The following is a 7,782-nucleotide window of genomic DNA, read 5'->3' as shown; positions in this document are numbered from 1 at the left end:
GTCACCATATCCACAAAAATTAAAAGATATTAACAATAAATCTACTAAAAGAAGTGTTAACCCACATGGAATTATAGAACTTTATTGAAGGACATTAAAAAGTCCTAAATAAATGGAGCAATATGTCATGTGTGCAGAAGGAAATACCCAATATTATAAAAACAGTCAATCTCCCCCAAATTAATCTATAAGTTCAATGCAATTCCAATAAAAATCCTAAGTCGGTCATATCTAAGGAAATTAACAAGCTGTTCTTAAAATATGAAGTAGAAGAGATCCAAGAATAGACAAGACAGCTTTGTAAAGGAAGAGAAGGAGGACTTTGCCTTACTGCATGTGAAAATTTATGATACAACTATATTAATTAAAACTGTGGTACTGGCAGATACAGTGATAAATAACTAATAGAATAAAGAAGCAATCTCAGAAACAGGCCCAAAGATACAATAACTTGGTATATTAAAAACAGAACTACCAGGCGATCCAGCAATTCCACTGCTGGGTATTTATCCAAATGAACTGAAATGATACTATGTTCATTGTAGAACTATTCACAAGAACCAGAATGTGGTAATAACCTAAATGTCCACCAATGAATGGATGAATGGATCAAGACAATGCGGCATATGCATACAATAGAATACTATAGATGCCCTTCAACAGATGAGTGAATAAAGAAACTGTGGTGTACATATACACAATGGAATATTATTCAGCCATAAAGAAGAATAATATTATGGCATTTGCAGATAAATGGGTGGAATTGGAGAATAAAATGCAAAGTGAAATAAGCCAGTCCCAAAAACCCAAAGATTGAATGTTTTCCCTGATAAGTGGATGATGATATATAATGGGGGGGTGAGAGAAGATTGGAGGAACTTTAGATTATGTAGAGAGAAATGAGAGGAAGGAGGGGGTATGAAAAGTGATGGAATGAGACAGATATGTATGTTTACACAAATGGTATGAATCTACATCATGCACAATCATAGAAACAAAATGTTGTATCCCATTTGTGTACAATGAATCAAAATGCAATCTGTGAAAATAAAAAAAAAGAAAAGAAATTCTGTAATATGTGACAACGTGGATGAACATTGAAGACATGCTAAGTAAAAGAAGCCAGTCAGTTTGAAAGTTACTCTATGATTCCACTCATACGAGGTATTAAAAATAGTCACATACATAGACTCTAAGGACTAAATGGTGATTACCAGGGGCCAGGGGAAGAAGGAAATGGGCATACAGTTTCATTCACTCAAGCGAGATGAATAAGCTCCTGATATCTGCTGTACAACCTTGTACCTACAGTCAATATAATATATTGTACACTTAAAATTTTGTTAAAAGGTAGAACTCCTATTAAGTGTTCTTACCCTGATAAAATAAAATAGAAATTAGTGTTTTACAGAGATGGCATCACAGATCACTGGGGAAGGATGGACAATATAATAAAGGATTTTAGAACTATTGATTATCAATATAGGAAAATAAAATTAGAATCCTACTTTGTATGGCTTGTGTGTACTGATAACATGACATGAAAAAGTAACCTGTTAGTGCTCTAAAAATTTTTTTTCGAGAATAGTTTTGTGCCCCTCAGGTAAGGCAGGATTTCTTAGGTAAGACCCAAAGAGCACAATATCAGAAAGGATAAATTTAAATGAATATTCAATATATTATTAAATATGCTAACTACATTAAAATGAGGAAAAAAGACACACGAACAAACTTAAAAGTCAAACCACAGAATGGGAGGAAATCTTTACAATGAATACTACTAAAAAAAAAGGTAAATTCCAGATTATAAAAGCAGTGCTAGTTTGGCTAGTCAGCATGGAGGCAGAGGTTGAGAAGTTGGAACTGATGAAAAGTCCAGTTACAGTCTTAAAGGAACTGTCAGTAATAAAGTCTCGCTATCAAACTTTATATGCACATTTTAAACCTGATGCTGTGAGCAGAAAGAGACTAAGAGCCACGCTTACGCTACTGAATAAGACTATGACCATGATACAAGAGCAAACAGGCCCGGAGTTGTCACCACTGACTGAAGAAGAGAAAACTGCCAGACTCATGAAGAAATGGAGTGGCAAGAGGCAGCTCTAATGAAGAAATCAGTGCCTGAGAAATTTAGGAAGATGACTTGTTATCACTTGATGATCAGAGGTCGGGCTGGTAGAGGAGGAGGAGGTTTGGCTTGAGTGACAGGGTAGTGATGCCTTTAATATGAATGGAAAATACAAGAGCAGATATTATCTGTATTAAATGCAGCCAAAAGAATGGAATGGGGCTCTCCTCACCAGGCGTCCTTGTGAGAGTGACAACATCTTTAAACCCTGCGTGGCCATCCCTGAAGTACTGCCGTGATGCCCAGGGAAGACAGGGCAACCTGGAGGTCCAACTACTTCCTTAAGATCATCCAACTTTCGGAGGACTATCCAAAATGCTTCATTGTGGGAGCAGACAATGTGGGCTCCAAGCAGATGCAGCAAATTCACACAGCCCTCTGAGGGAAGGCTGTGGTGCTGAGGAGCAAGAACACCATTCAAGGGCATCTGGAAAACAACCCAGCTCTGGAAGAGCTCTTGCCTCATATCAGGGGGAATGTGACCTGATCTCAGTGAGGTCCTCCTTGGTAAAGACAAAGCCCACATTCCCCCTAAAATCTTGAGTGATGTGCAACTGATAAAGGCTGGAGACAAAGTGGGAGCCAGCAAAGTCGCCCTGCTGAACATGTGAACATCTCCCCTTTCTCCTTTGGGCTGATCATTCAGCAGGTGTTTGACAATGGCAGTATCTACGACCCTGAAGTGCTTGACGTCACAGAGGAGACTGCATTCTCACGTCCTGGAGGGTGTCTGTAACGTTGCTAGTGTTTGTCTGCAGATTGGTTATCCAACTGTTGCATCTCTGTCCCAATCTATCATCAATGGGTACCAGAGAGTCCTGACTTTGTCTGTGGAGACTGAGTATAGCTTCCCACTTGCTGAGAAGGTCAAGGCCTTCTTGACTGATCCATCTGCATTTGTGGCTGCGCCCCAGTGGCTGCCTCTACTACCGCCGCTCCTGCTGCTGTGGTCGCAGCCAAGATTGAAGCCAAGGAAGAGTCGCAGGAATCGGATGAGGATATGGGATTTGGTCTCTTTGACGAATCACCAAAAAGCAAACACTCAGTCAACTGAAAACAAAGAAATAAAGGTTTACTTCTTAAAAAAAGAAAAGAATGGAATGGGAATGAGGGATCTAAAAATATGCACACTTAGTTTTGTAGTTTTAACTAAGGAAGTCACTTAACATTATTTTGGACCTGTTTTCTTTTTGTATAGTTGAGATAATGTAGATATTCAGGTTTGTCATAAAAGAATGATTATATATATTTCAGTCAGTGTGTGAATGAGTATGCTTTAGAAATTAAATAACAGGCAAAATATTTGTATTATATAATTTTTATATATACATATATGCATATATAAATATATATAACTTTCATTTTTGGAAATGTTGATTACAGATGGGACTCATTGGCAAGACCATTGGTATATGATGTGTAATCTCTCATAAAACCTAGCTAATGTAATAATAAGTTGGCTTTTCTGTGATAGTCTCATTTTTATTTATTTTATTCCCTGTTCCTTCTGCCTGCTAATGTTGAGCAGCATGAGCTTGTCTTCTTTTTGACTGTCCCTGTGGCATTTCAGTAATCCCTTTGTTCTTTCAGCCTATGTTTGTAATTGTTTTTGTAGCACTGGGGATTGAACTCAGGGCCAGCATGCTAAGTAAGTGCTCTACCACTGAGTTACATCCCTAGCCCTGTAATTATCCATTCTGTATGAAAGAAAGCTGGATGCAGTGGTGCATGCCTGTAATCCCAGCTACCCAGGAGGTTGAGGCAAGAGGATTTCAAGTTCAAGGCCAGCCTGTCTCCAAAAAAACAAAAGGTAAAAAATATAGATGAAAACTGCTTTGAAACACTTATCTGCTACAGGTCAGTTTTGTATGAATGAGTCAATTTCCCTATTTATTTTTAAATAACTTTTGGCAACAAAGTGATTGTCTAAAGTAGATACAGGACTGGGAAAGTAGCTTAGTGGTAGAGTGTTTACCTAGCATGTGTGAAGGCCTAGGTTTATTCTCAGCACCACAAAAAAAAAAAAAAAATAGGGACAGATATTTTAAAAAGTTGTGGAATGGAAGGAATAGCCCAGTGGTAAAGCATGTGTTTAGCTTGTGTGAGACCCTGGGTTCAATCATCAGTACTAAAAACAAACAAAAAAAAATTATGGAGTTACTTATAACAGCAATACACATATACATCTGGCTAATAGGGGGAGAATAGGAAAATAAATCATGGTGTACCTATAAGATTATTGAATAATCAATAAATAAAATATTTCTGTTAATGTTCTTGAAATGCCTAACAAACTGGGGAGAGAAGAAGCCCGTACTTCAGTTTTATAGTTAAGATTGGGCTTTGGAGTCATGTCTGAGATATAAGTACAGTAGTCCCCCCTTTTATCTGTGGTTTTGCTCTCCATGGCTTTAGTTACCTGTGGTCAACTGCAGTTCAGAAACATTAAATGTCAAATTCCAGAAATAAATAATTCCTAAGTTTTAAATTTCAATAAAAAGGAGTGCTATTAAATCAATAATAAATCAACAAGAGAAAAATGTGAAAAGAATATGAACAAGAAAGCCACAGAAAAGCAAACCCAATGGCCAAAAAATATATCTAAAAGTACTTGGACTCACCACTATTTAAAGAATTGCAATTTCAAACCACAAAAGGGAGCTGGATGTGGTGGTGCACACCTATAACCCAAGTGACTCCAGGGCCTGAGTCAGGAGGAGCACAAGTTTGAGGCCTGCCTCAGCAACTTAATGAGACCTTGTCTGAAAAAATTAAAAAATAGGAGGCTGGGGGTGGAGCTCAATGGTAAAGTGCCCACAGGGTTTAATCAAAAGAAAGAAAGAAAGAGAGAGAGAGAGAGAGAGAGAGAGGGAGGGAGGGAGGGAGGGAGGAAGGAAGGAAGGAAGGAAGGAAGGAAGGAAGGAAGGAAGGAAGGAAGGAAGGAAGGAAGGAAGGAAGGAAAGAAGGAAGAGATAATTCACTAGAGGGACTCCTAGGAAAATAGCAGATTGCACATACAACCATCTCTTCTAAAACCTCATGTTTTAGTGATTTTTTTTGAAAATCATGAACTCATGAGGACAAGAGAAAGGGAAGGAAGCATATAACAACAAAATTTTGGAAGCTACTGACCCAATAAACCTAAGAAAGCACCAAGCACGATGGCACATGCCTATAATCCCAGTGGTTGGGGAGACCAAGGCAGGAGGATCAAGAGTACAAAACCAGCCTCAGCAATGGCAAGGCGCTAAGCAACTCAGTGAGACCCTGTCTCTAAATAAAATACAAATAGGGCTGGGGATGTGGCTCAATGGTGGAGTGCCCCTGAGTTCAATCCCTGGTACCTTCCCCACACCAGAAAAAAAAAACAACAACAAAAAAACTAAATTCCAGCCTAGAAGCAGGGACAGCTGGGATGTCACATGTTCTATTTCAGCTCAGGTTGCTACCAAAAAAATACCATAGACTGAGTGAGTTCACCAAAAAGTATTTTTTCCTTACAGAACTTAATAAAAAGGAATGAACCACTGTTGCATCTGCAACAGTATGAACGAATCTTTTCTCAAAAATATGTATAACAAAAGAAACCAGATAGAAGAGAGTATGAAATCCAACAACAGACAATCTAATCTATGCTGATAGAAGTTGGGATTGCCTGTGGGGGAAAGAGAAGAAGGAGATCAATTGGAAAGGAGCAAAGGGAAGTTTCTAGAGTCATAGAAGATGTCCTCTACCTTGTTTGGAATGGGAGATCATGAGTGTATGCAATTAGCAAAAACTCATTGAACTGAACCCTTTAGCTATGTCATCTTATTCTATATAAATTATGCTTTAATAATGAATGAATGATGACTACACAAATAAATGAATAAACAAATAAAATGGGAAGAACCTGTGACAAAAGGGAGTTTCAAAATTAAATATTGGGTAGAAGCTCATATTTTCCACTCTTGTGACCCTTTGGTGTTTATAATGTAAGGACCCATTGTGGGTGGGAGAGTCACCATTCATAGACATTCTGACTATGTCTTTTTGTGTTTCCATATTTTTATCTGCTGTAGAGTTCATGTGCAGCAGGACCAGAGTGATGGTCTGCTTCAGAACACTGGGCAGAACTGGACAATCTGTTCTTTTAAACTATACAGACTCTAAAAAGAAAATTCTCAGTCCTAGACTTCATCTTATCTAAGCTCCCTCCAATCCATGGATCTCCCTTAAACATTCTCAGCAAAAGGTAAGACAACCTCATGCTTGAATTTCTGCAGATACAAAGAAATGTCCTCCTTTCCAGTAACAATGACTAACACTTACTGAGTGATAACTATGTGGCTGGCCCTGTTTTATTTAAGCCCTTGGCATGTATTGATTTAACAAAAATCAACTCATTCTGAGTTTGGGTAGCTCTGTCTATAGAAAGTTCAGAAAAAGCTATGGAAAGGATTCCAAATGTTCTCTCCTATCCTCCTGAGCCTTTTACCAAGGAAGAATGAGCTTTTCATCTTGGAATGGAAGGCTCATGGAAATCACAGGGAAAGGTAGAGTCTGTGTTCACTGTGTTACATGTTGATGATATTGGACCCTAAAGTAATAGTGATAGCAATATTTAACATTTATTGTAGCATATCTTCAATTTATATGTATTTACCCTCACTCATTCTATAAAACAACCTTATTTTTCTACAGATGAGCCAACTGATGCTTTCAAAGATTAAGTAACTATCTCAAGGTCACAGAAATAGTAGACAGCTTTCTTTCTAGTCCAGGTTGCCTGACCCAGAGGCTGAGTGAGTCTGCACAAGTTTTCCAAGTTAGTATGTTGCTGAGAAGTATGTAATAGGAAAAAAATAAAAAATCTTTGTCCTGAGAGTGAGAAGAGCTGAATTCTGATTCCTCTTTTGCTATTTTCTCTGTGAGCTTGAACAAACTGCATTTCTCATTTCCCTAAGTAGGAAACAAGAAAGCTGAACTAGATGGGTCCAAGGCCCAAGTCTAATTCTGGGAATCTATGTTCCAAGATGAATGTGTCAATCATCCTTCCCCATCTGGGATGTGCCTAGCATGCGTTTCTTGGGGCATCCACTTAGCATGTGGAGACGATAATGAGGATGATGAATGAATGCATAGATGAATGAATGAAAGAAGTAGAACCTTTAACATCACGCATGCAGACAGCTGCCCATGGTTACATGTTCTGAAAGGAGCAAAGAGGGTTCCTGTCACCCTTTTCAGTTTCAGTTGCTTTACACCAGTTGAGTTGGCCTTAAATCTGGAGCATAAATAAATAAAGCCAGCTTTGCCCCACACTTTCCTCTCAGGACCCAGCTGTAGGCTAGAAGCAGAAAGTGAATATGCAGAGTGGTCAATTAGTTCACTGCAGTGCCCTTATGACCTCTGACCCCTGCTGGGCCACCTCATCCATTAGCTGTCCTCATCCCCTTCCCCCTCCTCTCTCTGCATTTGAGCTGTTGTCCTGCCATTCTCTTTCAGCAAAGAAACATGCTCGGGCATTGGGCCAGCAGCCTCCACTTTTGCTCTTTTGTCTCCTCCCTCTGTTGCCCTTGTTGCTAACCTGGTCACCACTCCTTGACCCTATTGCTCTTGCCCCTCCTGGGGTTGGGGAGGGTCAGTACTCCAAGGCAGAGCTTGCTGGGAGG

The 7,782-nt window shown here is 39.1% G+C and overlaps 1 pseudogene; it reads left to right on the top strand.

The window, feature by feature from the left end:
• Positions 1-2,366: 2,366 nt before the first annotated feature.
• Positions 2,367-3,182, top strand: LOC124979292 (60S acidic ribosomal protein P0-like; annotated as a pseudogene).
• The last annotated feature ends 4,600 nt before the right edge of the window (positions 3,183-7,782 follow it).

The sequence above is a fragment of the Sciurus carolinensis genome, chromosome 3 (genome assembly GCF_902686445.1).
Source record: "Sciurus carolinensis chromosome 3, mSciCar1.2, whole genome shotgun sequence".
NCBI lineage: Eukaryota > Metazoa > Chordata > Mammalia > Rodentia > Sciuridae > Sciurus > Sciurus carolinensis.
The sequence above is the reverse complement of the archived record's forward strand: the minus strand, read 5'-3'. Positions and strand labels throughout refer to the sequence as shown.